This window comes from Typopeltis vanoorti, chromosome 4, assembly GCF_054136105.1.
Source record: "Typopeltis vanoorti isolate ZY-2024b chromosome 4, IOZ_Tvanoo_1.0, whole genome shotgun sequence".
Lineage (NCBI taxonomy): Eukaryota > Metazoa > Arthropoda > Arachnida > Uropygi > Thelyphonidae > Typopeltis > Typopeltis vanoorti.
The window spans coordinates 11489224-11510530 of NC_143552.1; the positions used below are offsets into that span (position 1 = coordinate 11489224).

The 21307-nt window shown below is 35.8% G+C and overlaps 1 protein-coding gene across 2 annotated transcripts in view; it reads left to right on the forward strand.

Annotated features, from left to right (window-relative positions):
* thoc5 (THO complex subunit 5) overlaps window positions 1-21307 on the forward strand; it is a 514059-nt gene that overhangs the window by 349286 nt on the left and 143466 nt on the right. The gene's annotated exons all lie outside the window — the stretch shown is intronic.

Here is a 21307-nt window from a genome sequence, read left to right on the forward strand (position 1 = left end):
AGAGTACTATCTTCCACAAAGGGGAAAGACGTAGGCCATTGGATCTGTTAAGGTTAGGCGAGTGAAGTAACATTTCACGTTTCTTTGTAAAGCCGTTCCATGAGGAACTGACTTTTGTCTTGTTCCACTGACCTCTGTGTCTGGTGCTGATGGCATGCTCTGCAAGTCCAGGCTGTTCAGGTTCAGGGTACTGAATATACAGGGTGTTCGGGATAAATTTGACATATTTATAATTAATTATATTTTTCCGTAAGTTACATGTATTAACACACACTTCTCTTCATTTAAAAGTTTGGACCCTTCTTCATTCATATACAAGATGTCAGAAAGGATGGATAGCTGGAACCCACCTGAATCATGGAAGAGAATAACTTGTATCATGATGATTCGTGCCCGCCATCAAAATAAGGATATTACGACTGCTGCCCAATGCTCCCTGAATACAGTAAAAACAATCAGGCATGAACTAGAGACTTGCAATGGTGACTACGAGGATGTAGCAAGAAGAAAGATCCCTAGCAGACGATCTGATTGCGTTCGTACAGCAGAATTCCTCGCAAATCTGCAGGAACAGGTGTTGAAGAACCCTGGCATTGGAATTCGGGCTTTGTTCGTGGAGTTGCTAACTGTAGTCAAGCCCTGGATAACAAGGGTAGCCAATGGTAGGCCGTATGTATGGCAGCAGGATTCGGCCCCTTGCCACACCTCTGGGAAAAGTCAAAAATGGTTGTCTGAAAATTTCTACGACTTCACCAGTCCAAATGTTTGGCCTCCAAACTCCCCAGACCTTAACCCCATGGATTATTTTGTATGGGGCGCAGTTGAAAAAGACACCAATCGCACTTCCAGTAATACAAAAGCCCAGTTAATGGATAAAATTAAAACAGTTTTTGTGGCCCTTCCCAGGGAGACTGTAGCATCAGCTTGTTCGAGGTTCCGAAGCAGAATTGAAGCTGTGATCGATGCTAATGGTGGTTATTTTGAGTAAATCTTGTTGATAGTATTGTAATTAACTCTGCCTGTAATGTTTTTTTGTCAATTCATTAAATTTAATAGATACAAAGAAGATTTTCTTTTTCCTTACGAAACTGTCAAATTTATCCCGAACACCCTATATGACTTGTGTTCTTCTAACCAGATCAGAGCAGATCTTCCTGTTTGTCTGAAATATGATAACCCACAAGAACAGGGAATCTGGTAGACACCTGGATAGCTGAGATGTGGGAGCTTGTCCTTTGGAGATGTGAGGAATGTAGAGATTTTTCGGATGGGTCAAAAGTCAACACAAATATTTAGTGGTTTGAACACTTTAGCTATGCGTTCACTAATGCCTTGCACATAGGGTATAGGTATATGCGTTGTTTCTTCTGTATTAGAAGAGGATGCTGAAGCATTACTACTTAAAGCTCTTTTTATGAAGGAATTCTTATAACCATTGGATATGAAGGAGGAATTAATATATTGTAATTCTTTTTGTAATAGTTCTTTTGAAGAACAAAAGGAGTGGGTTCTATGTACCAGTGTTTTTATAGTACCTGCCTTTTGACTGGGATGGTGATGTGATTCAACATGTATGTACTGGCCTGTATGAGTCTCCTTTCTATAGACTGTGAATTGTAGGTTACCATCTGGTTAGCAAAGAATTAAGAAGTTTAGAAAGGCTAACTGCTTATTTACTTCTACTTCTAGGGTGAACTGGATCCTTGGATGAAGGACATTTATTTTTGAGAGAAGCTGTTGTAATTCTTCCGAAGTGTCCTTCCATATGGCAAAACTGTCATCCACATATCTGAACCAAAGGTTAGGTCTGGGTGAAATGTTGTCAAAGATATGTTGTTAGAAGTGCTATATTAAGTAGTTGGCAATAGCTGGAGATATTGGATTACCCATTGCTGTTCCTTCGATTTGTTGGTATAACTGGTTTTTGAAGGAAAAATAACCGGATTTTATTACAAATTCAAAGAATTTGACTATGCCTGGAGGAAATTCTTGGTGCAGTAATTCAATCCTATTTGCTAATGGAACATTCATAAATAGAGAAACAACATCTAGACTAATCATAATCTCCGAATTGTTTAGATGAAGATTGGAAATTTTATTTCTGAAATCCAAAGAAATTTTTATATACGTAGCAGTTCTTCTAGTTGAAGAAGTGAGTAAATTTGACAGAAATTTTGTAAGTGGGACAACCTATACAGTCTAGAACAGGTCTTAATGGAATTCCTGGCTTATATACTTTTGGAAGACCATATTAATCTAGGTGGGTGCCCGAAAGAGGTTTTTAGTGATTTCTTTTTATGTCCCATATCGATAAGAGCATTAAGTCTTTTTATTTGACTACCCATAGGATCCGAAGGTGAGGGGCCTATAAGTCAATAATCGCGGAGTAACAGTCACATTTTTCTCTCGTATTCTCTTCTGTCTTGAATGACTACAGCCTTCCCTTTGTCAGCTTTTGTAATAATTAGGTTCTTGTTATTCTTCAATGATTTCAGTGTTTTTTGTTCAACGTACGATAGGTTCGGCCGAGGAGGCTTGGCATTAAAAAGAATTTTTGCACATTCAAATTTTGTCCCGTTAGCTGTTTTTTGGGGTAAGGATACCTCTGTGTATGTTATGGAAAAAATCTATTATGGGTACCTTGTTCTGAGCAGCAGCGAAATTATGACCTTTTGACAAAACGTTCCCTGTTTGTTAGCGGGCGGCTGGACACATTGTTAACTATTCTATCTGTATCACAGACAATATTGCTAGATTTGGGGTGGCTCACCAGTGAATCATTCACTGGTGAATGATTTCACCATTGGACAACATTTCACCCAGACCTAACCTTTGGTTCAGATATGTAGACGACATGTTTGTCATATGGAAGGGCAATCTAACAGATAAGCTTAGGTGTTCATGGTTATTCACGACTTATTTTTTAATGGTTTTAACAACACCAAACAATTTTATCAAAGAGATGTTTTATTAACTGCTTATGTTTCTCTGAATTTCAACTCAGCATCAGCAGAGCACAACACACTTGTACACGCCACAGTGAGTGAGTGAAACAATACAATTGCAATGGACAAAAGATCTAAAGTCATATTTTTGGAGCCCTCTAACTGGGGGGGGAAGCTCTGTGGGAATTTCTCTTAGGATAACAGTCTCCCAAATTTTTGGCAAATTAATGCAACCATATTAGTTAAGGTTGGGAGAATTCTTCAAAGCCATTGCTGACTTAAAAAATAATCTTTCAGATCTGTAACGACTTCTAAATAGCACATTCATTTTCTTCCATATAATCCTGTGTGAAGGAGTGTCCAAAGCGTGGTCTGCCAGTCCTGACTTGCCACAGTAATAGTAGTGAATGTATTTTTCATGTTCTTCCAGGTGGATGTTAACTGATCTTTCTGTTTGCCCATAATAGACCAAGTCACAGTGACAGGGAACTTCATACACTCCTGGTGTGCTAAAGGGTGAAGTTTATCCTAGGTGAGCAAATCAGAGTTGCTAGTTTGACATGAGGTTTGAAAGTGGTGCGAAGGCCATGTTTCATCAATACTCTGGCTATCTTTTCTGATGTACCTCTTAAATAGGGAATAGAAACGATCAAATTGTGTTCTTGTGTATTAGGGGAGGGCAGAGTAATGGGACTATGTTAGTATTTTATCTATTTTGTAGGGATTATAGCCATTGGCCAAGAACGTATGATGCAGATATTTGAGTTCTCTGGTCAGAGTTGTATTGTTAGAACAAATGGCTCTGTGTGTCAGTGTTTTTAAAATGCTATGCTGTTGGAGCAGATGATGATGTGATTGTTTATGTAGGTACCTTCCTGTGTGTGTAGGCTTTCTGTAAATGGAAAAAGATAGTGATCCATCTGAAAGGCAGGTGACCAAAGTGTCAAGAAATGGTAAACAGTTATTCATTTCTTTTTCTACTGTAAAGTGGATTTTGGATGTTGGCTGTTTACGTAGGTGACAAATACATCGAACGTGTCTTGTCCATGGGGCCAGATGGAAAAACACATCATCTACATAGCGTAACTACACTAGTGGCTTGTATGTAGCTGTGGTGAGTACTTTGTTTGCAAAGTGTTCTATGTAAAAGTTTGCTAACGGGGGTGGGGGGACCCTTAGCAGTACCATTAATCTGTTTGTAGAATTTTCCTCCCCATGTAAATTAACCTGCATTCATAGTAAATTTAAATAATTCAAAAATATCAGGGGGAAATTTAGACTTTATTAAATCAAGAGTGTCCATAAGTGGTACATTGGTAAATAAAGAGGTGACATCAAAACTCACCATTATGTCTGAATTTTTTAGGATAAGATTTTTAACTAGTGTTTTGAAATGGACTGAATTTTTTACAAAAGTAGAGGAGTTGCCAGTAAGTGGAGCAAGCGACTTTGCCTGAATGCTGGGCCAGTTTATATATGGGACTATCTATGCTATCGACTATGGGGCATAGAGTGATATTAGTTTTGTGGATTTTTGTTAATACATAAATACGGGGTGGTATAACATGAATTGATTTTATTTTCCTGATGATTTCTTTGGTCCATGACTTCACTTTTTTTTCAGTAATTTTTGGACTTTTTTCCTTTGAGACATAGTGGGATCTCGATGTATAATTTCATACGTGGAACCGTATGATAGGAGGTCTTGCATTTTTCTGTTATATTCTTCTTGATTCATGATAACCGTTGCATTTCCTTATCGGCTTTTGTAATATTAATATTTTTATTCTTATGTAACCTTTTTAAGGCAGTTATTTGATTACGTGGAATATTGCTTATTGGTGGTTTAGCCTTGTTTAGAATACTTGCTATATCTAGACACACGTTATTGGCCATTGCCGGTGGAAGATCGTGGATGCCCCGTTCTACTTTCATCATAATTTCTAATTTAGGAATTTGTTTGGGTGTGACACAAAGTTATGCCCTAGACCAGGGGTGACCAACCTTTTATAGTTCATGCATCAATTTTTTTCATTTTTTAGTTAAGATGCACCATACAAACGTATACCACTTTTCTGCCCTTTTAAAATATGGTAATATGGATATATTTAACAGTTATGCATAAAATGATTTATTATATAAATGGTAATATAGACAATTTTAGCAGTTTTAAATAAAAGGATTTCATATAAAGACAAGATGAACATTAATTATTTTTTGAGACTTCTGAAATTGCTTTGCTTTTGCTAAGCTTGTAATGTTTGGAGTTAAATAAGTTACAGAAAGCATCAAACAGTTTTTCAAATTTGAATCAGTTAGTCGCGACCATAGTTTGTTCTTAATCATTTTCATTGATGAAAATGCTTGTTCGCATCTGTATGTAGTTCCAAAATGACAGATATAACTCTGAGCAAATTTTCTCAGTTCTGGAAAATGTTCACAGGGCAATGATCACGAGAAATTAATTATATCAGAAGCATCTGGGAGTGATGGAAGTTCATTAAATTTCATTTTCAATAAAAAAATTGGTTTTGAGATCAATAAGTTCCATTTGTATGTTACTAGGCATTGTCAAGATTTTTTCTTCAGTTAGTGAAAAGGGATTTATAAATGCAAGTATACAGTCTTCTTCTTTGGCAAAATCGCTAAAACGACTGTTAAAGGACTCTTGCAGTAATCTGAGTTTCTCGGTATATTCTGTAAAGTTGCCATTATCTTCAACAGATTCACTATGTTCTTTTAAATGTGGAAATTGCCGTTGTGTTGGCTTAACAGCTTCCTCTCCATCAGAGAAAGGTTTGTGTTTTTTAGCTAACACAGCAGCAATTTCATAAGACGCCTCCAACATTGCCACACTTTCACAACTTCGTTTCACAAATATATTTTGTCTCTTTTTTATTTCTTCCTTTTTCTTAACCACATATTCTTTCCGCAACTCATACCCAGGAACTAACTTCGGTTTTTCTTCTAATTCAGCTTCATGTTTTCTATAGTGTCTGATAAGATCTTGTCATCTGAGAGAGTGCTTTCACAAACAATGCACAATGGTTTTCCTGAAGGACCCGCAATAAATAAGAACTCATTTTCCCATGGTTCATTAAACTTGTGCTTGCTATCACCTTCTGCTTTTCTTCTGCTCATTTTCTTTTGCAAAGTAATGGGTAACTGACTATTAAAAAAAAATTATTTCAAAAAGTAAAGCTTATTATTAAATAATTTATTTAAATTATTTTATCATTTTAAACATTGCGAACATTCAAAAACAGTTCTACAAGTTTAAGATAAGATTCCTGTTTTCATGAAGGCCTAATACAGTTCTATAAGTTTAAAATCATATATATATTTTTTTTTCATATAGAGTTTTCGTCTCTCTCTCTCTTGTAGTACATTATTTCCAAAAATACAAGATCGCTTCCTGCCATAAAACAGTTGATCAGCTGGCAATCACACACACAACCCAAACATCCTCATTACGAAAGCTTTGCTGATGATCAATTACATTTTAAGAATAAACCTACTATACGTAAATAAAAAGGAAAGATATTGTATAAAAAAAACATAAAAACACACACACATACAAATACACCGAATAATTGCAGGTTTCAGTAATCAGTAAATGAGGGGAGCGGGCAAGAACTCGATATATACGCATTCAAAATGAAAAAATTTATTTTTAAATTTTAAATTTACTATATTAAGCCTTTATGAAAACAGAAATCTTATCTTAAACTTAAAGAATTGTTAATAAAAACATAAGTTTGAAAACACAAAATTGTTCACTCGCATCGAATCAGAAGTTCATCGAACGTTATGACACGAGAGTCAGCTGTAAACTGATTGAGTAACTGGTGATGCATGTCAGCATTTGCTGGTGCCTCTTGCTTCAAGATCAAACAAGTATAATATGTGCGTGCACACTCTAGAATTCAGTGGTAGGTTAATTGTGTGTTTATATATATATATATATATGACAGAATGATCATTGACTCCGTTAACATACATAGTTTTATGAAAAAAATTGAATGACTAGAACCGAGATTTAATTAAAAAGGTTTTAATATAAACACACTACTAGTTTCGGCCTGTAACAGCCTTCTTCAGGTGACATTATAAAAGAAAAAACACTAAACATTGAGGGTTAAAAGACTATGAACATCATAGACAGTCTTTATACATAATTAGCATTAAAACGTTGTAGTTGTATTTGAAGCTGTTCTTTCATTTGTTGCATTGTTGGGAGAGTGCGTGCTTGCTGCATCACGTGAACGCCAGTACATGATTACAGCTGAATGACTATCAGGGAGGTTGTAGCTTAAGTTGTTATTTAGATGAACAGGATTGAAGATGATTTCTCTCGATTCCACAATTTTTCTCTCTATTTCGTCACTGCAACGGAAGATGTTTGTAGATTTTTCCCAGCAGACTTTGTGACTTTGGTTATCATCATTAGGATTAGCCGAGAAGAGGATATGACTTGATAATGCACTTGCTCGCTGTCTCTTGTAAGTAATGTCTCTCATGTGTTCTTCCATACGCATTTCGACAGATTTGTCTGTCTGCCCGAAATAAGGAATATCGCAGTCACATAATATTTTATATACGCCAGGGTATTTGAGTTGATGATGACAAGGTTTTGGGTGGCTAATTAAGGAACGGATCTTTGGAAGTGGAGTGAACAAGGTTCTGATATTGTATTTTTTTAGAACTTTTGCTAATTTATGTGAAACAGTACTTATGTAAGGAATAGATATATTGCTTTTGAATCTATTTGTTTCTTCTGAGTGATGTCTGGGAGGATTAAGAAGGAATTTGTTAATGATTTTCTTGGAATATCCATTAACTTCGAAAGAAGTTTTCAGGTAGTTTATTTCTGTAAGCAATTCATTTGGATCATCAAGAAGAGAACGGGCTCTATGTCCCAAGGTGGAAATTATTCCAAGCTTATGAGGAGGGAAATGATGGGATTGACAGTGCAGATATCTGTTGGTATGTGTGGGTTTTCTATATATCGATATTTTTAGTTTACCAGCAGAAGAGCGAGTCAGTTTGACATCAAGAAAAGGCAAGGAATTATCCGTTTCAAGCTCAGCAGTAAACTTAATACTTTGATGTCGGCTATTGAGATGTTCGAGGAAAACCAAAAGGGATTCATGTCCATGGCTCCAAACAATGAAGACATCATCCACATAATGTTTCCAAACTTTAGGTGTTAAAATAAAGGAAGAGATAGCTTTGGTTTCAAAATCTTCTAAGTAAATATTTGCAAGAACAGGAGATAAAGGATTACCCATAGCCAGTCCATGATTTTGTTTGTAAATATTATCTTGAAATTTGAAGTAACCGGACCTGATGCAATGTGTAAGCAAGGCTAACATTTTTTTGGATAACTTGTCCTTGAGTAATGTTAGGACTTCATCTGTTGGGACATTAGTGAACAAAGAAGTTATGTCCAAGCTAGCCATGATGTCATTTTCATCAACTGTAATATCCTTGATGTATGTAACAAATTCTGTAGTGTTCTTGATAAAGGAAGGTGATTTCCCTGAAAAACTTTTGAGGTATTTGGCAAGGTATTTTGAAAGATTGTATGTAGGTGAATCGATACCTTCTACTATTGGGCGTAATGGGGTGTTCTCTTTATGGATTTTAGGAACACCATATATGCGAGGAATTAACGGATGGAGAGAGCGAAGAGATAAACGGACGTTTCGGGATAATTCAGTTGTTGTTTTTAATAAGTTGTTTGTACGATTTTGAAGTTCACGAGTTGGATCTCTCTCAAGTATTGAGTAGGTATCATTATGTAGTAAATCAATCATTTTATTCTTGTAATCTTCGGAGTTCATGATGACTGTTGCATTTCCTTTATCTGCAGGTAGGATGATTATATCTCTGTTGTTTTTTAAACTTTTAATAGCTTTGCGTTCAGTTGAAGTAATGTTGTCTGCAGGTGGTTTTGCGTTATTGATAATAAAGATTGATTCAATACGTAGAAGGTTTGCATCTTGTTGAGGGAGAAAAGAAGCAGCTCTTTCTATTTTTGTAAGTAGTGTTTCCTTTGGTATTAATTTTGGTGAAGGAATGAAGTTTAGACCTTTACTAAGGATGCTTTGTTCTACATCTGAAAGTATATAGGAGGATTTGTTGATAACGACTTTGTCAATATTGATGTGTGGTTTTGAGTTCCTATTATTCTGTAAACTCTTTAACGTTTCAAATTTTCTTATAAGATTTACTTTGTTATTATATTGTAATCTGGCTGCTTGAGATTCACAGTAGGTATTAAAGGTATGCCAACTTTCATTATCTAGAGATTCTTCCAGTATTTCAGCTATGGTTATATTATATCATAAAGCTAAATTAGACCTACTGTCGGAAAGAATATCGGATACTAAACGCACTCTCGCTTTTCTTTTCAATAAAAAAAGAACCATAGCTGAAATACTGGAAGAATCTCTAGATAATTTGCAGACAACATTACTTCAACTGAACGCAAAGCTATTAAAAGTTTAAAAAAAACAACAGAGATATAATCATCCTACCTGCAGATAAAGGAAATGCAACAGTCATCATGAACTCCGAAGATTACAAGAATAAAATGATTGATTTACTACGTAATGATACCTACTCAATACTTGAGAGAGATACAACTCGTGAACTTCAAAATCGTACAAACAACTTATTAAAAACAACAACTGAATTATCCCGAAACGTCCGTTTATCTCTTCGCTCTCTCCATCCGTTAATTCCTCGCATATATGGTGTTCCTAAAATCCATAAAGAGAACATCCCATTACGCCCAATAGTAGAAGGTATCGATTCACCTACATACAATCTTTCAAAATACCTTGCCAAATACCTCAAAAGTTTTTCAGGGAAATCACCTTCCTTTATCAAGAACACTACAGAATTTGTTACATACATCAAGGATATTACAGTTGATGAAAATGACATCATGGCTAGCTTGGACATAACTTCTTTGTTCACTAATGTCCCAACAGATGAAGAGTTGCTTACACATTGCATCAGGTCCGGTTACTTCAAATTTCAAGATAATATTTACAAACAAAATCATGAACTGGCTATGGGTAATCCTTTATCTCCTGTTCTTGCAAATATTTACTTAGAAGATTTTGAAACCAAAGCTATCTCTTCCTTTATTTTAACACCTAAAGTTTGGAAACGTTATGTGGATGATGTCTTCATTGTTTGGAGCCATGGACATGAATCCCTTATGGTTTTCCTCGAACATCTCAATAGCCGACATCAAAGTATTAAGTTTACTGCTGAGCTTGAAACGGATAATTCCTTGCCTTTTCTTGATGTCAAACTGACTCGCTCTTCTGCTGGTAAACTAAAAATATCGATATATAGAAAACCCACACATACCAACAGATATCTGCACTGTCAATCCCATCATTTCCCTCCTCATAAGCTTGGAATAATTTCCACCTTGGGACATAGAGCCCGTTCTCTTCTTGATGATCCAAATGAATTGCTTACAGAAATAAACCATCTGAAAACTTCTTTCGAAGTTAATGGATATTCCAAGAAAATCATTAACAAATTCCTTCTTAATCCTCCCAGACATCACTCAGAAGAAACAAATAGATTCAAAAGCAATATATCTATTCCTTACATAAGTACTGTTTCACATAAATTAGCAAAAGTTCTAAAAAAATACAATATCAGAACCTTGTTCACTCCACTTCCAAAGATCCGTTCCTTAATTAGCCACCCAAAACCTTGTCATCATCAACTCAAATACCCTGGCGTATATAAAATATTATGTGACTGCGATATTCCTTATTTCGGGCAGACAGACAAATCTGTCGAAATGCGTATGGAAGAACACATGAGAGACATTACTTACAAGAGACAGCGAGCAAGTGCATTATCAAGTCATATCCTCTTCTCGGCTAATCCTAATGATGATAACCAAAGTCACAAAGTCTGCTGGGAAAAATCTACAAACATCTTCCGTTGCAGTGACGAAATAGAGAGAAAAATTGTGGAATCGAGAGAAATCATCTTCAATCCTGTTCATCTAAATAACAACTTAAGCTACAACCTCCCTGATAGTCATTCAGCTGTAATCATGTACTGGCGTTCACGTGATGCAGCAAGCAAGCACTCTCCCAACAATGCAACAAATGAAAGAACAGCTTCAAATACAACTACAACGTTTTAATGCTAATTATGTATAAAGACTGTCTATGATGTTCATAGTCTTTTAACCCTCAATGTTTAGTGTTTTTTCTTTTATAATGTCACCTGAAGAAGGCTGTTACAGGCCGAAACTAGTAGTGTGTTTATATTAAAACCTTTTTAATTAAATCTCGGTTCTAGTCATTCAATTTTTTTCATAAAAATATATATATATATATATATATATATATGATGATTAGTACTATTAACTCGGGGTTGGGATATGTTCATTTTTCTAAATTGGACCCTTTTCACATGAATAACAATCTTAGCTATAATTTGGCTGACTCTTTCAACTCTACTATTAGATACTGGAGATCGCGTGATTCCACACACGCACAGGTGTACAACAATAGAACTTTAACTCGGACTGTAGTTCAAGTTCATAATAACTGTAATTTACAGTCGAATATTATGGCTTTATAATTGTATAGCTTTAGAGTGTGTCAATGTTAATTTCGTGTCTTTTAATATCTTTCTATGTTCTTATCGCCTGATGAAGTCATTCTTGACGAAACATGTTGCGTTTTTTCAAATAAATGTCATTGTGTTATAATTCTCGGGTTTTAAGTCAGTTAATTTAGAAAAATGAATATATATATATATATGTATATATACATATACATATATATATATAAATCGTATACAAAATTTTTTTAAATTTTTCTCTGGGGTTCAGTGCCAACTTCTAATCATGCAATGCACCACTTTTGCCACCCTGCCCTAGACTGAGAGCATTCTTGGCTTCTTCAGTGAGTGTTTCAGACGATAGGTTTATGTCCACATGGTCTCGTCGAAGTTGCGGTCGGGACTTCGTATGTTGCTGCTGTTGTAGGGGTTTATATTTCTTCAGGTGTCTGCTTTTATACTTTTGTAAATTTTTTTTTGCTGTAACTTTGGAGATGTGATGTAGGACAGACCACATTTCAGGATTTAGCACGTTGATTAGTTCTTGTTCTAGAGCAGCGAAGATCTGTTTAACTTACTAAGCTCTATGCGAGTAGTGGCGATTTGTTCTCAGAGAAGCGTTAAACTCGCCCATCGATATATATGATGTGCCTTTACCAATTGTAACTTTTCTTTAAATTTCAGAAAAGATGGAATGATATCATTGTCATGGCATCATTTAAGGAAGACTAATCTGTTCAATTTTCTGGACAATTTCAGTTTCAACTTACCAAACCGTCTTGCTTTGTATACAGTATCTTCTCCCTGCAGAATCAACAATCTAACAGATAAGCTTAGGTGTTGATGGTTATTCATGACGTTATTTTTTAATGGTATTAACAACACCAAAACAATTTTATCAAACAGATGTTTTTTTAACTGCTTATATTTCGCTGAATTTCAACTCAGTATCATCAGAGCACAGCACACTTGTACACACAACAGTGTGTACGAGAAATCATCAGGAAAATAAAACCAATTCATGTTAAACCACCCCGTATTTATGGATTAACAAAAATCCACAAAAGTAATATCCCCCTGTGCCCCATAGTCGATAGCATAGATAGCCCCACATATAAACTGGCCCAGCATTTAGCCAAGTCATTTGCTCTCCTTACTGGCAACTCCTCTACTTTTGTAAAAAATTCAGTCCATTTCAAAACGCTAGTTAAAAATCTTATCCTAAAAAATTCAGACATAATGGTGAGTTTTGATGTCACCTCTTTATTTACCAATGTACCACTTATGGACACTCTTGATTTAATCAAGTCTAAATTTCCCCCTGATATTTTTGAATTATTTAAATTTACTATGAATGCAGGTTAATTTACATGGGGAGGAAAAATCTACAAACAGATTAATGGTACTGCTAAGGGTCCCCCCACCCCCGTTAGCAAACTTTTACATAGAACACTTTGCAAACAAAGTACTCACCACAGCTACATACAAGCCACTAATGTAGTTACGCTATGTAGATGATGTGTTTGCCATGTGGCCCCATGGACAAGACACTTTGGATGCTTTTGTCACCTACCTAAACAGCCAACACCCCAAGATTCACTTCACAGTAGAAAAAGAATCAAATAACAGTTTACCATTTCTTGACACATTAGTCACCCGCCTTTCAGATGGATCACTATCTCTTTCTATTTATAGAAAGCCTACACACACAGGAAGATACCTACATAAACAGTCACATCATCATCCAGTCCAACAGTACGGCATTTTAAAAACACTTACACACAGAGCCAGAGCCATTTGTTCCAACGATACAGCTCTGACCACTGAACTCCAATACCTGCGCCATACGTTCTTAGCCAACGGCTACAATCCCTACAAAATAGATAAAAATACTACATAGGCCCATTACTCTGCCCTCCCCTAATACACAAGAACACAATTTGATCGTTTCTATTCCCTATATCAGAGGTACATCACAAAAAGATAGCCAAAGTATTGTTGAAACATGGCCTTCGCACCACTTTCAAACCTCATGTCAAGCTGGCAACTCTGATCCGCTCGCCTAAGGATAAACTTCACCCTTTAGCACACCCAGGAGTGTATGAAGTTCCGTGTGACTGTGACTTGGCCTATTATGGGTAAAAAGGAAGATCAGTGAACATCTGCCTGGAAGAACATGAAAGATACATTCGCTACTATTACTATGGCAAGTCGGGACTGGCAGACCACGCTTTGGACACTCCTTCACACAGGATTAGATGGAGGAAAATGAATGTGCTATTTAGGAGTCGTTATAGATGTGAAAGGTTATTTTTTGAGTCACAATGGCTTTGAAGAATTCTCCCAACTTTAACAAATATGGTTGCCTTAATTTGCCAAAAATTTGGGAGACTGTTATCGTAAGAGAAACTCCCGCATAGCTTTTTTTTTTTTTTTTCCTTCCGTTAGATGGCTCCAAAAATATGACTTTAGATCTTTTGTCCATTGCAATTGTATTGTTTCACTCACTCACTGTCGTGTGTACAAGTGTGTTGTGCTCTGCTGATGCTGAGTTGAAATTCAGCGAAATATAAGCAGTTAATAAAACATCTCTTTGATGAAATTTATGGTGTTGTTAATACAGTTAAAAAATAAGTCATGAATATGGAAGGGCACTTTGGAAGAATTACAACAGTTTCTCTCAAAAATAAATGTACTTCATCCAAGGATCCAGTTCACCCTAGAAGTAGAAGTAAGCTGTTAGCCTTTCTAGACCTCTTAATTCTTTTCCAACCAGATGGCAACCTACGATTCACAGTCAATAGGAAGGAGATTCATACAGGCCAGTACATCCATGCTGAATCACATCATCATCCCAGTCAAAAGGCAGCTACTATAAAAAGACTGGTTCATAGAGCCCACTCCTTTTGTTCTTTAGAAGAACTATTACAAAAAGAATTACAATATATTAATTCATGTGTTGAGGCTTAAGTTCTGTGAAGAATTCATGTTGGAGGTTTAATGGAACATTATCAGCACTGAGAAAGGATTAAAACAAATTTTAATACTTCTAATCGTCTCCATCACAGAGACATCTTCAGAGATTACAAAAAACTTTTTATAACAACATACACACAAATAAAATACAATAGCGAGTGAAACTAAAGTCCTAGGTGGTTTGCCCTCTATGTGCATTTGCAAGTGGTCTAGGAACAGGTATCTCTGATAATTAATGTTTCCCAAATTTTGGAATGTTTAATGCATCCATATTTGTTTAAATTAGGTTGATTCCTGAGTGCAGATGCAGATTCAAAGAACAGTCTTTCTTTTTTGAATTTATGATGGTGGAGCATGGTGGTATTTTTCCAGGAGTTCCTGTGGGTTGTATCCAAAACATGATCTACAAGGCCAGATTGACCATAATCGTGATTACAAATGTATCACTTGTGTTCTTCTACCCGGATGGTTGCTGATCTGCCTCTGTCTAAAGTAAGCCAGTTTACAGGCACAAGGCACTATATATACTCCAGGCACTGAGAGAGGAGGGAGCGGATCTTTGATTGAACGGATATGGGTAGCAAGTTTATGGTGGGGCTTAAAAGCTGTGTGGAGATTGTACTTTTTTAATGATCTGGCTATTTTTTCTGATGTACCATGGGTGTAAGGTATGGTGATGGCATTTCTGAAGTCCTTCTGAAGAGATGGTCAGGGAATGGGGAAGGACTTGATTATTTTTTTAATTCCGTAGTCACTGTAGCCATTGGAGAGGAAGGTGCTGTGTATGTGTTTGAGTTTGGTTGAAAAGGCAGTTTCACTGGAGCGAAGATTGTTTGCTCTGTTGGTTAGAGTTTTAATAATGCCATATTGCTGAGGGTGGTGGTGGGAGAGTTTGTGAATGTATCTGCCTGTATGAGTAAGTTTTCTATATACAGAGAAAGAAAGGTTACCATTAGGAAGGCATGTTACTAAGATGCCTAGGAAGGGTAAGCTATTGTTATTTTCCTTTTCCATCGTAAACTGGATGCTTGGATGTAGACTATTGAGGTGACTGAGGAAGGAATCTAATGTGTTCTGGGCCATGAGGCCAAATAGAGAACACATCATCTACATATCTTAGCCAGATAGAAGGTTTTAGAGGGGAAAAGTCTATGAAGTCTATGGCTCATTTTTTCAAAATTTTCCGTGTAAAAATTGACAAGAGAGGGGAACCCATGGCAGTTATCTCTATCTGTTTGTAGAGTTTGCTGTTTATAGAAAAATAACCAGAGTTGATGGCAAAGGAAAAGAGCTCTAAGATATCAGAAGGAAAAACATACTTTAACAGTGTTAAGGTGTCAATTAGGGGAATATTGGTAAACAATGAGATGATGTCAAAGCTGACCAATATGTTGTCTGTATTATTTAAAGTAAGTTTTTAAAGTGGGTAGAGTTTTTTACATAAGATATGGTAAGACCAGTGATGGGGGTTTCGAAGAGTTAGCTAGCTGCTTTGTCAATTTGTAGCAAGGTGCATTGGTGGCATCTACTGTAGGTCTTAGGGGAGAATTAGATTTGTGGATTTTAGGTAAACTGTATATACAAGGGGGGTGGGGGAGAACCGAATGGTTTCAGTTTTTTGTAATGTCAGGAGGACACTTTTTAAAGTAGGTTTTTTAACTTGAGTTTTTGTGGGATCGTGTTCAAATGGTATGTAGGTAGCACGATCACGGAGAATAATATCCATTTTCCGATTATATTCCGAGGTATTAAGAAAGAGTGTGGCATTACCCTTATCAGCTCTGGTGATGACAATACTTTTTTCTTTTCGTAATTTTCTGAGGGGGGAGAGTTGTCTGGAAGATAAATTAATTTTTTGATGACCGGGAGAGGATGTTAGCTACATCAGTTCTGATGTTATTGGCTGTTTATGGAGCAAGTGACGAATTCTGCATTTGATGTTGTACATAATATCCAATACCGGAACTTCTTTAGGTGTGACGACAAAATTGTGTTCAAGGCTTAGGGCACTACTGGCATCTTTGCTGAGTCTTTTAGATGATAGGTTGGCTACTGTATGGAGTGGTTAAACTTGAGGTAGCGGTTTAGATTTACAAAGGTTATTAAACTTTTTGATGTGCTTATTTTTTATTTTGGAATTCTTTCTGAGAGGAAGCTTCTGAGATGCCAAAGAGAATGGACAAAAGTTCAGGATTAAATATAGCGGAGATCTGGTTGTTACAAGCCAATGGTGGCGTTTGTTGTAGCGAGGCTGGCGCAAGTTGAAGCAATCTGTTCTCGTAATAGTGCCAGACTAGCACGTTTGTATATCTGGAGGGCTTTATTTGATTTAAATTTGGTTTTAAGTCTAACACAGTGAAGAATACCTCTGGAGTCCTTGTCATCTTTTTAAAAAGGCCAGCCAATTTAATTGCCTCGATAAGTGTAGTTTCAACTTACCGTATTGTTTTGCTTGGCATGCTATTTCTAATCTATTATAATAATCTTTTATTATAATAAAAATAACTAAAATGATGGGGTGCTTAAGGATCAAAGCTAAGATGGAGACCTCCACATAGCCTTTAAAGGAATGCAGAGAACTGATCAGGACTTCTGACCTAATGTCCAGTAATCACCATCTTATGGTGTACCCTGTTAGGTATCTACCTGGATACTGAACGAACGAGGATGGGTTGGCAATTTGGGATTTAGCTAACCAAATTGTATTCTTATTGGCTTAAACCAAATTAAAAAAATCATGGTACAACATGACAGAATTTCATGCCGGCTGGTGCGTCGGCCAGTTAAACAAGGCCCCGTTATTTTTGCGGGGAACTATGGCAAGCAGCGAAAAGTCAGCTACTGGAACAAATCCTAAAACCCACCCAAACTCAACATCACCAGAGTTCAAGATCAGTACGATCAACATAAGAAGCTTGAATGGCAAAGAAATGGAGTTAGCTGAGGAATTGGATAAGTACCAGATCAACATAATAGGGTTGACTGAAACAAAAAAGACAAAAACTGGTGTGATCTTTCTGACCAATAAACAGAAAATGTTATTTTTAGGTAATGACAATCAAGGAAAAGAACGAATAGCCATAGTATTCAACACTAAATATGAGGCTAATCTTCTTTAATGGCAGGCAGTCTCAGGTAGAGTGATGTGGGCAAATATGAGAATGGGAAACTGGACAGTGAGACTTATTTGTGCCTATGGTCCCACAGAAGGTTCTACTAAGGAAGAAGTGGAGAATTTTTTGAGGATTTAGAGAATGCAACTGACACAATGAAAAACAAAAAGTTGATCCTTGTTGGGGATCTAAATAGCAGAGTAGGAAATGATTGTCAGACATACAGAAATATTTTGTGAAAATTTGGAGAAAATAACTTATGATAATCACAAATACTTGTTGGATTTCTGCTCAGGACATGGACTGGTTATTACTAACACAATGTTCCAACATAAAAATGTGCACAAATTCACAAGGAGAGAAGAGGGAAGGAATAAGAAAAGTCTCATTGACTATGTTATTGATGATAGTGATGTTTTCCTACTGGTGCAGGACACCAGAGTGTACAGAGGATATGAAATTGGAATTGATCACCATTTAGTCTTCAGCAGGATAAAATTGAATTTCATATTGAAAAGAATAACATATAAGAAAGTTTTAAATGGAATAAAAGTTAAGCAACTCTCATATGGGAACTGTAGTCTAAAATACACAAATATTATTCATGGAAATATGAAAGAGTTTGAGAACAGGAACCAAACCTTGGAGATTCAGTGGCAAGCCCTGAAGAAACCTGATTGATTCAGCCAGAGAGATTGATTCATGCAGTGAGGTTGCCTGCAAGGATAGAAAAATCAGAACTCCATGGTGGACACAAAAGGTTAAAGAGCTAGTGAAGGGAAAAAAGAAAGCATATCAAAAGGTCCTGGCAAATAAGTCAGCTTATGCTCTTAGAGAATACAGAGACAAATGTGAGAAAGCTGAGCACTGTGTAAAACTTACTAAACAAAAGTCACGGAAGGACTTTGGCAAGAATATAGAAAATAAATATCAAGAAAGTGGCAAAATATTCTGGAGGTTGTTGAAGAAGCTTAGGAATGGAGGAAAGAGTGCTGTAAAAGGAGTTAGAGATGATAAAGGTGACATAAAAAAGGAAGGAAAAGATATCCTTGAAGTATGGAGTAAATACTTTGAAAAACTGCTAAATGAAACAAGCAGTGATGACAGCACAGTAGCAAAAAACACTGACCAGGCATTTAATCAGGAATACATATCCATACTTGAAGTAGAAAAAGCCATCGAAAGGCTGCAGGAATAGATGATATTCGACCAGAAATGCTCAGGTATGGAGGTATAAAAGGGATACAGTGGCTGCACTGCATAGTTCAGAAGGCCTGAACAGAGGGACTAATTCCAGATGATTGGAGTAGAACTCTCGTAGTACCCATATATAAAAAGGAAGGTAAAACTGAATATGAGAATTACATAGTCATTTCATTATTGAGTGTTCCTGTTAAAATACATGTAAGTATACTTGAGAAACGGTAAAAGGATTGTGGAAGAGAAGCTTGGTGAAGAACAAGCTAGATTCAGGCCAAATATATGCTGTCAGGATCAGATTTTCACTTTACGACAGATAGTTGAGAAATCATGGGAATATAACGAAGATCTGTATTTAAGTTTTGTAGCTCTGGAAAAAGGCATATGACAAGGTGCCAAAAGAGAAGCTATTCCAAACGCTACAGTTATATGGTGTTAATGGGGCATTATATCAAGCAATACTTAGTCAGCAGTTAGAATTGAAGGAAGTACAGGAAGATGGTTTAATGTTAAATCTGGTGTCAGACAATGATGTACATTATCCCCTCTCTTATTCATTATCTATATGGATCACATTATGAAGGAATGTGGTAATGAACCTGATATCAAAATTGGAGATGTTAATGTCAGCTCTTTGCTTTATGCGGATGATGTTATACTTCTAAATAAATCTGCTACAAGTCTGCAAGATTCGATGACTAACTTGAATAACTGTTGTAATATGTATGGTATGAAGGTCAGCATTAAAAAGACAAAGACAATGAAAATAGGCAGAAACATTGAAAATATCAACTGCATTGTGAATGGAGAACTTATAGAACAAGTAAAATATTTCAGATACTTAAGCACGATTTTTAGTGAAGATGGTAAATTAAATATGGAAATAGACAACAGAATCAACAAAGCTGGTATGGTAGGAAGTCAACTGAATAAATTTATATGTAATAAGAGAGAAATTAGCTGTATACATGACAGTGTTTAAACTAATTTTAACTTATGGATCTGAGAGCTGGGTTAGAAGTAAAACACGACCAAAGACTAGAGACTGCAGACATGACAGTCCTGAGAAAGATTAGGGGCATGAACAGATGGCAATATCATTTAAAAACAAGGATATTAGGAAAGAACTTGATATTGTCAGCATCCAGGAATGCATTAGCAGAGCTAATCTCAGGTGGTACGGTCACTTAAGCAGAATGAGAGAAGAAATATTAGCAAAACAAGTGTTCTCTGCCAGGTTGGCAGGAAAATGACTCAGAGGAAGACCGAGATATAGGTGTATTGATACAGTAAAAACTGCCTTAGAAGACAGAAATATAAGACCTGATAATATTGGAGACTCGACATTTAACAGACTGATTTGGAGGAAAATTGTAGATAGGAAGTTGGTAATGATGTAAATTTTTCATGTAGTACTATATCCTATACACCTCTTGCTGGTACATATCAGGAATTTGATGATGATGAAATTTTATTTATTTATTTAATTTTTTTAAAATATTTTTTGGTGAAATAAATTTAGGAAATTTAACCTTAGCTACTTAGGTCGTGCTTTATGAATATATCAGCTATTGTTTAATTAGCTTTGTACTTGTACTGATGATGATGCCTGTGATACTCAGGTGAAAATTCTACTAATAAAGAATATTTTACGTGATTTAATTCCGTTATTATAATAGTAAGTAATATTTCTACTCACGGTATTTCCTTACTGAAACTTTTTCATAAACATTGAATAGTATTGTATATAGTGTATATAGAGTGGAATATGGTTGTGTATATAGCACATATCATAGTATAAGGGTATGTAAGATCTGAATCCATTAAGTAGAGTCATTAAAGCAAAATTATTTCTAAGACTTGATGTACTTTTGGTAATGTTATTAACAAACTGCATTCTTGATAATTGCAGTCTTAAGAAAAATATATGAATATATTCTTGGTGATTGATTAAAAATATTTGTGATTGATGTTTTATGGACACCACTGTTTTATAGGTTCTTTATTCAGGATGCAGAAAATGTTTTTAAATATTCTTGCCTGTTTTCATAGTCTGTTTTTATCTATTTACTACTTATTTTCATACCAATTTTTTGTTTAAAAAAAAAAAACAGTTATTCAGTTTAGTTAATCAGACTTATACTGGATTTATTTAATAGTATAAGATCATCTGCATAAAGAAAAGAACTGAGGTTAACATTTCCAATTTTGATATCTGGCTGGCCTAATGCCACTTTCTTTCATAATGAGATCCACATCTATGATGAATAAGAGTGGAGATAGTGTTTATCCTTGTCTAAACCTACACTCTCTGAGTTTGCATGAGACCATCTTCCTTTACTTCCTTCAGTTCTATCTGCAGATTAACAACAATTTAAACAAAGGCTATGTATTGCTGTTGCTCTGGATAATGTTTCATTTCCCTCATATCATTGCAGAATTCTGAACAGATTTTCT